The sequence below is a fragment of the Eucyclogobius newberryi genome, unplaced genomic scaffold, assembly GCF_026437365.1.
Source record: "Eucyclogobius newberryi isolate DKJ021-1_F unplaced genomic scaffold, fEucNew1.0.hap1 SCAF_13, whole genome shotgun sequence".
Taxonomy (NCBI): Eukaryota; Metazoa; Chordata; class Actinopteri; order Gobiiformes; family Gobiidae; genus Eucyclogobius; species Eucyclogobius newberryi.
The window spans coordinates 10,866,068-10,873,688 of NW_027315757.1; positions in this window are offsets into that span (position 1 = coordinate 10,866,068).

A 7,621-nucleotide genomic window follows, 5' to 3' on the forward strand; every position below is an offset into this window, starting at 1 on the left:
CGTGTGCGCCCGTGTGCGCCCGTGTGTGCCCGTGTGCGCCCGTTTGTGCCCGTGTGTGTCTGTGTGCGCCCGTGTGCGCCCGTGTGTGTCTGTGTGTGGCCGTGTGTGTCTGTGTGCGCCCGTGTGTGCCCGTGTGTGTCTGTGTGTGCCTGTGTTTGTCTGTGTGCGCCCGTGTGTGCCCGTGTGCGCCCGTGTGCGCCCGTGTGTGTCCGTGTGCGCCCATGTGTGCCCGTGTGTGTCTGTGTGCGCCCGTGTGTGCCCGTGTATGTCCGTGTGCGCCCGTGTGTGCCCGTGTGTGTCTGTGTGCGCCCGTGTGTGTCCGTGTGCCCGTGTGTGTCCGTGTGTGCCCGTGTGTGCCCGTGTGTGTCCGTGTGTGCCTGTGTGTGTCCGTGTGCGCCCTTGTGTGTCTGTGTGCGCCCGTGTGTGCCTGTGTGTTCCCGTGTGTCCCCGTGTGTGTCTGTGTGCGCCTGTGTGTGTCCGTGTGCGCCCGTGTGTGTCCGTGTGCGCCCGTGTGTGCCCGTGTGCGCCCGTGTGTGTCCGTGTGCGCCCATGTGTGCCCGTGTGTGTCTGTGTGCGCCCGTGTGTGCCCGTGTGTGTCTGTGTGCGCCCGTGTGTGCCCGTGTGTGTCCGTGTGCGCCTGTGTGTGCCCGTGTGTGTCCGTGTGCGCCCGTGTGTGCCCGTGTGTGTCTGTGTGTCTGTGTGCGCCCGTGTGTGTCTGTGTGCGCCCGTGTGTGCCCGTGTGTGTCCGTGTGCGCCCGTGTGTGTCTGTGTGCGCCCGTGTGTGTCCGTGTGCGCCCGTGTGTGTCTGTGTGCGCCCGTGTGTGCCCGTGTGTGTCTGTGTGTGCCCGTGTGTGTCTGTGTGCGCCTGTGTGTGTCCGTGTGCGCCCGTGTGTGCCCGTGTGCGTCCGTGTGCGCCCTTGTGTGCCCGTGTGTGTCCGTGTGCGCCCGTGTGTGTCTGTGTGCGCCCGTGTGTGTCCGTGTGCGCCCGTGTGTGTCTGTGTGCGCCCGTGTGTGCCCGTGTGCGCCCGTGTGTGCCCGTGTGTGTCCGTGTGCGCCCGTGTGTGCCCATGTGTGTCTGTGTGCACCCGTGTGTGTCTGTGTGCGCCCGTGTGTGCCCGTGTGCGCCCGTGTGTGCCTGTGTGTGTCCGTGTGCCCGTGTGTGTCCGTGTGTGCCCGTGTGTGCCCGTGTGTGTCCGTGTGTGCCTGTGTGTGTCCGTGTGCGCCCGTGTGTGTCCTTGTGCGCCCGTGTGTGCCTGTGTGTTCCCGTGTGTGCCTGTGTGTGTCTGTGTGCGCCCGTGTGTGTCTGTGTGCGCCCGTGTGCGCCCGTGTGCGCCCGTGTGTGTCCGTGTGCGCCCGTGTGTGCCCGTGTGTGTCTGTATGCGCCCGTGTGTGCCCGTGTGCCTGTGTGTGTCCGTGTGCCCGTGTGTGTCCGTGTGTGCCCGTATGTGCCCGTGTGTGTCTGTGTGCGCCCGTGTGCGCCCGTGTGTGTCCGTATGTGCCCGTGTGTGTCTGTGTGCGCCCGTGTGTGTCCTTGTGCGCCCGTGTGTGTCCGTGTGCGCCCGTGTGCGCCTGTGTGTTCCCATGTGTGTCTGTGTGCGCCCGTGTGTGTCTGTGTGTGCCCGTGTGTGCCTGTGTGTTCCCATGTGTGCCTGTGTGCACCTGTATGTGCCCGTGTGTGTCTGTGTGTGCCTGTGTGCACCTGTATGTGCCCGTGTGTGTCTGTGTGTGCCCGTGTGTGTCTGTGTGCGCCCGTGTGTGCCCGTGTGCGCCCGTGTGCGCCCGTGTGTGTCCGTGTGCGCCCATTTGTGCCCGTGTGTGTCTGTGTGCGCCCGTGTGTGCCTGTGTGTGTCCGTGTGCGCCCGTGTGTGCCCGTGTGTGTCTGTGTGCGCCCGTGTGTGCCCGTGTGTGTCCGTGTGCGCCCGTGTGTGCCCGTGTGTGTCTGTGTGTACCCGTGTGTGTCTGTGTGCGCCCGTGTGTGTCCGTGTGCGCCCGTGTGTGCCCGTGTGTGTCCGTGTGCGCCCGTGTGTGCTCGTGTGTGTCCGTGTGCGCCCGTGTGTGTCCGTGTGCGCCCGTGTGTGTCTGTGTGCGCCCGTGTGTGTCCGTGTGCGCCCGTGTGTGCCCGTGTGTGTCCGTGTGCGCCCGTGTGTGCCCGTGTGTGTCTGTGTGCACCCGTGTGTGTCTTAGTGCGCCCGTGTGTGTCCGTGTGCGCCCGTGTGTGCCCGTGTGCCTGTGTGTGTCCGTGTGCCCGTGTGTGTCCGTGTGTGCCCGTGTGTGCCCGTGTGTGTCCGTGTGTGCCTGTGTGTGTCCGTGTGCGCCCTTGTGTGTCCGTGTGCGCCCGTGTGTGCCTGTGTGTTCCCGTGTGTGCCTGTGTGTGTCCGTGTGCGCCCTTGTGTGTCCGTGTGCGCCCGTGTGTGCCTGTGTGTTCCCGTGTGTGTCTGTGTGTGTCCGTGTGCGCCCGTGTGTGTCCGTGTGCGCCCGTGTGTGCCCGTGTGTGTCCGTGTGCGCCCATGTGTGCCCGTGTGTGTCTGTGTGCGCCCGTGTGTGCCCGTGTGTGTCTGTGTGTGCCCGTGTGTGCCCGTGTGTGTCCTTGTGCGCCCGTGTGTGCCCGTGTGTGTCCGTGTGCACCCGTGTGTGCCCGTGTGTGTCTGTGTGTGCCCGTGTGTGTCCGTGTGCGCCTGTGTGTGTCCGTGTGCGCCCGTGTGTGCCCGTGTGTGTCCGTGTGCGCCCGTGTGTGCCCGTGTGTGTCCGTGTGCGCCCGTGTGTGTCTGTGTGCGCCCGTGTGCGTCCGTGTGTGTCTGTGTGCGCCCGTGTGTGCCCGTGTGTGTCTGTGTGTGCCCGTGTGTGTCTGTGTGCGCCCGTGTGTGTCCGTGTGCGCCCGTGTGTGCCCGTGTGTGTCCGTGTGCGCCCGTGTGTGCCCGTGTGTGTCCGTGTGCGCCCGTGTGTGTCTGTGTGCGCCCGTGTGTGTCCGTGTGCGCCCGTGTGTGTCTGTGTGCGCCCGTGTGTGCCCGTGTGTGTCACTGTGCGCCCGTGTGTGCCCGTGTGTGTCCGTGTGCGCCCGTGTGTGCCCATGTGTGTCTGTGTGCACCCGTGTGTCTGTGTGCGCCCGTGTGTGCCCGTGTGCGCCCGTGTGTGCCTGTGTGTGTCCGTGTGCCCGTGTGTGTCCGTGTGTGCCCGTGTTTGCCCGTGTGTGTCCGTATGTGCCCGTGTTTGCCCGTGTGTGTCCGTGTGTGCCTGTGTGTGTCCGTGTGTGCCCGTGTGTGTCCGTGTGCGCCCGTGTGTGCCTGTGTGTTCCCGTGTGCGCCCGTGTGTGTCCGTGTGCGCCCATTTGTGCCCGTGTGTGTCTGTGTGCGCCCGTGTGTGCCTGTGTGTGTCCGTGTGCGCCCGTGTGTGCCCGTGTGTGTCTGTGTGCGCCCGTGTGTGCCCGTGTGTGTCCGTGTGCGCCCGTGTGTGCCCGTGTGTGTCTGTGTGTACCCGTGTGTGTCTGTGTGCGCCCGTGTGTGTCCGTGTGCGCCCGTGTGTGCCCGTGTGTGTCCGTGTGCGCCCGTGTGTGCTCGTGTGTGTCCGTGTGCGCCCGTGTGTGTCCGTGTGCGCCCGTGTGTGTCTGTGTGCGCCCGTGTGTGTCCGTGTGCGCCCGTGTGTGCCCGTGTGTGTCCGTGTGTGCCTGTGTGTGTCCGTGTGCGCCCTTGTGTGTCCGTGTGCGCCCGTGTGTGCCTGTGTGTTCCCGTGTGTGTCTGTGTGTGTCCGTGTGCGCCCGTGTGTGTCCGTGTGCGCCCGTGTGTGCCCGTGTGTGTCCGTGTGCGCCCATGTGTGCCCGTGTGTGTCTGTGTGCGCCCGTGTGTGCCCGTGTGTGTCTGTGTGTGCCCGTGTGTGCCCGTGTGTGTCCTTGTGCGCCCGTGTGTGCCCGTGTGTGTCCGTGTGCACCCGTGTGTGCCCGTGTGTGTCTGTGTGTGCCCGTGTGTGTCCGTGTGCGCCTGTGTGTGTCCGTGTGCGCCCGTGTGTGCCCGTGTGTGTCCGTGTGCGCCCGTGTGTGCCCGTGTGTGTCCGTGTGCGCCCGTGTGTGTCTGTGTGCGCCCGTGTGCGTCCGTGTGTGTCTGTGTGCGCCCGTGTGTGCCCGTGTGTGTCTGTGTGTGCCCGTGTGTGTCTGTGTGCGCCCGTGTGTGTCCGTGTGCGCCCGTGTGTGCCCGTGTGTGTCCGTGTGCGCCCGTGTGTGCCCGTGTGTGTCCGTGTGCGCCCGTGTGTGTCTGTGTGCGCCCGTGTGTGTCCGTGTGCGCCCGTGTGTGTCTGTGTGCGCCCGTGTGTGCCCGTGTGTGTCACTGTGCGCCCGTGTGTGCCCGTGTGTGTCCGTGTGCGCCCGTGTGTGCCCATGTGTGTCTGTGTGCACCCGTGTGTCTGTGTGCGCCCGTGTGTGCCCGTGTGCGCCCGTGTGTGCCTGTGTGTGTCCGTGTGCCCGTGTGTGTCCGTGTGTGCCCGTGTTTGCCCGTGTGTGTCCGTATGTGCCCGTGTTTGCCCGTGTGTGTCCGTGTGTGCCTGTGTGTGTCCGTGTGTGCCCGTGTGTGTCCGTGTGCGCCCGTGTGTGCCTGTGTGTTCCCGTGTGCGCCCGTGTGTGTCCGTGTGCGCCCATTTGTGCCCGTGTGTGTCTGTGTGCGCCCGTGTGTGCCTGTGTGTGTCCGTGTGCGCCCGTGTGTGCCCGTGTGTGTCTGTGTGCGCCCGTGTGTGCCCGTGTGTGTCCGTGTGCGCCCGTGTGTGCCCGTGTGTGTCTGTGTGTACCCGTGTGTGTCTGTGTGCGCCCGTGTGTGTCCGTGTGCGCCCGTGTGTGCCCGTGTGTGTCCGTGTGCGCCCGTGTGTGCTCGTGTGTGTCCGTGTGCGCCCGTGTGTGTCCGTGTGCGCCCGTGTGTGTCTGTGTGCGCCCGTGTGTGTCCGTGTGCGCCCGTGTGTGCCCGTGTGTGTCCGTGTGCGCCCGTGTGTGCCCGTGTGTGTCTGTGTGCACCCGTGTGTGTCTTAGTGCGCCCGTGTGTGTCCGTGTGCGCCCGTGTGTGCCCGTGTGCCTGTGTGTGTCCGTGTGCCCGTGTGTGTCCGTGTGTGCCCGTGTGTGCCCGTGTGTGTCCGTGTGTGCCTGTGTGTGTCCGTGTGCGCCCTTGTGTGTCCGTGTGCGCCCGTGTGTGCCTGTGTGTTCCCGTGTGTGTCTGTGTGTGTCCGTGTGCGCCCTTGTGTGTCCGTGTGCGCCCGTGTGTGCCTGTGTGTTCCCGTGTGTGTCTGTGTGTGTCCGTGTGCGCCCGTGTGTGTCCGTGTGCGCCCGTGTGTGTCCGTGTGCGCCCATGTGTGCCCGTGTGTGTCTGTGTGCGCCCGTGTGTGCCCGTGTGTGTCTGTGTGTGCCCGTGTGTGCCCGTGTGTGTCCGTGTGCGCCCGTGTGTGCCCGTGTGTGTCCGTGTGCGCCCGTGTGTGTCTGTGTGTGCCCGTGTGTGTCCGTGTGCGCCTGTGTGTGTCCGTGTGCGCCCGTGTGTGCCCGTGTGTGTCCGTGTGCGCCCGTGTGTGCCCGTGTGTGTCCGTGTGCGCCCGTGTGTGTCTGTGTGCGCCCGTGTGCGTCCGTGTGTGTCTGTGTGCGCCCGTGTGTGCCCGTGTGTGTCTGTGTGTGCCCGTGTGTGTCTGTGTGCGCCCGTGTGTGTCCGTGTGCGCCCGTGTGTGCCCGTGTGTGTCCGTGTGAGCCCGTGTGTGCCCGTGTGTGTCCGTGTGCGCCCGTGTGTGTCTGTGTGCGCCCGTGTGTGTCCGTGTGCGCCCGTGTGTGTCTGTGTGCGCCCGTGTGTGCCCGTGTGTGTCACTGTGCGCCCGTGTGTGCCCGTGTGTGTCCGTGTGCGCCCGTGTGTGCCCATGTGTGTCTGTGTGCACCCGTGTGTGTCTGTGTGCGCCCGTGTGTGTCCGTGTGCGCCCGTGTGCGCCTGTGTGTTCCCATGTGTGTCTGTGTGCGCCCGTGTGTGTCTGTGTGTGCCCGTGTGTGCCTGTGTGTTCCCATGTGTGTCTGTGTGCGCCCGTGTGTGTCCGTGTGCGCCCGTGTGTGTCCGTGTGCGCCCGTGTGTGCCCGTGTGCCTGTGTGTGTCCGTGTGCCCGTGTGCGCCTGTGTGTGCCCGTATGTGCCCGTGTGTGTCTGTGTGCGCCCGTGTGTGTCCGTGTGCCCGTGTGTGTCCGTGTGTGCCCGTATGTGCCCGTGTGTGTCTGTGTGCGCCCGTGTGTGTCCGTGTGCGCCCGTGTGTGTCTGTGTGTGCCCGTGTGTGCCTGTGTGTGAGTGGCAGCATTATCACTGCTGTGTTTTATTAGCATTAGAGCGCAGTGCTCAAAACAAGCCACAGAAACCTGAGTCCACAGTGAGATTGAGCTAAATGTCAGTGAGCCACCTTGAGCCCCACAGAACAGCAGCCATCCTCCAACAATAACAGGGCCGTGATGTAGAGACAAATGCTTTCACGGGACCAATACATGATAAACGTCATAAAATGATAGTCAGACAAATATTGCAAAACAATCAATTCAATTCAAGTTTATTTTTGTAACACCCAAAATCCCAACAGCAGTTGCCTTGAAGGGAAATCATCGCTGAACTTTTCTGTATTTTATAAGAATGCATTGAAACATGCAGTGAACCATTACACAGTGATTCAATCAGCTAATGCATTTCAATCAATCAATCTCTGTTTATAAAGCAGTTATCATACAAAATGCATTACAACATGCTTTAGAGTGCATTAAAAAACATCTTACATGTTTTCATACCCACATCGCACATCCCACCCAACCTCCCTCACACACACATACACCTACACACGCACACGCACACACACACACACACACACACACATACATACACCTACACACGCACACGCACACGCACACACACACACACATACATACACCTACACACGCACACGCACACGCACACACACACACACACACACACACACATACATACACCTACACACGCACACGCACACACACACACACACACACATACATACACCTACACACGCACACGCACGCACACACACACATACACACCCTCACAACACCCGCACTCACTCACACACACACACACACACACACTCACTCACACACACACACACACACACACACGTATATATGGTCTAAAATAATGTACATGAGCCTGAGTACCAATGAACCCATTGTGGAAAAAGCATCAGAGGAGTTATCTGTAAGATATGAACCATCAACCTTCCAAATGGTAGATAAACTCGCCTGTCACTTACATAAAAACAAAAGATGCCAATGAAGTTTGGATGACTTCATTACTGTTTCCTAGAGTTCAGAGTACTTTTTATTCGACCACTACATAATGCATTGCCACTTCAAAACAACTGACTGATTAAAGCCACTATCATGAGTGATGTAATCAAATTTGGTGCAGTTTAGCAATGATAGTCCCATTCACAAACCTTGATGCGCCCCCATTGTCCGGAGCACGCACGTCTTATTTACAGCACAGCACTCTCTCTGCAGTTGTTGCCCTCTCCCACCCCTCATTATCCGGCCTATTCTTCAACACGCGGCCTTCCCCTGCCCACCTATTTGCGGAGGTCTCAGCCAATGAGGTCCGGGCACCAATGAGACAACTTTT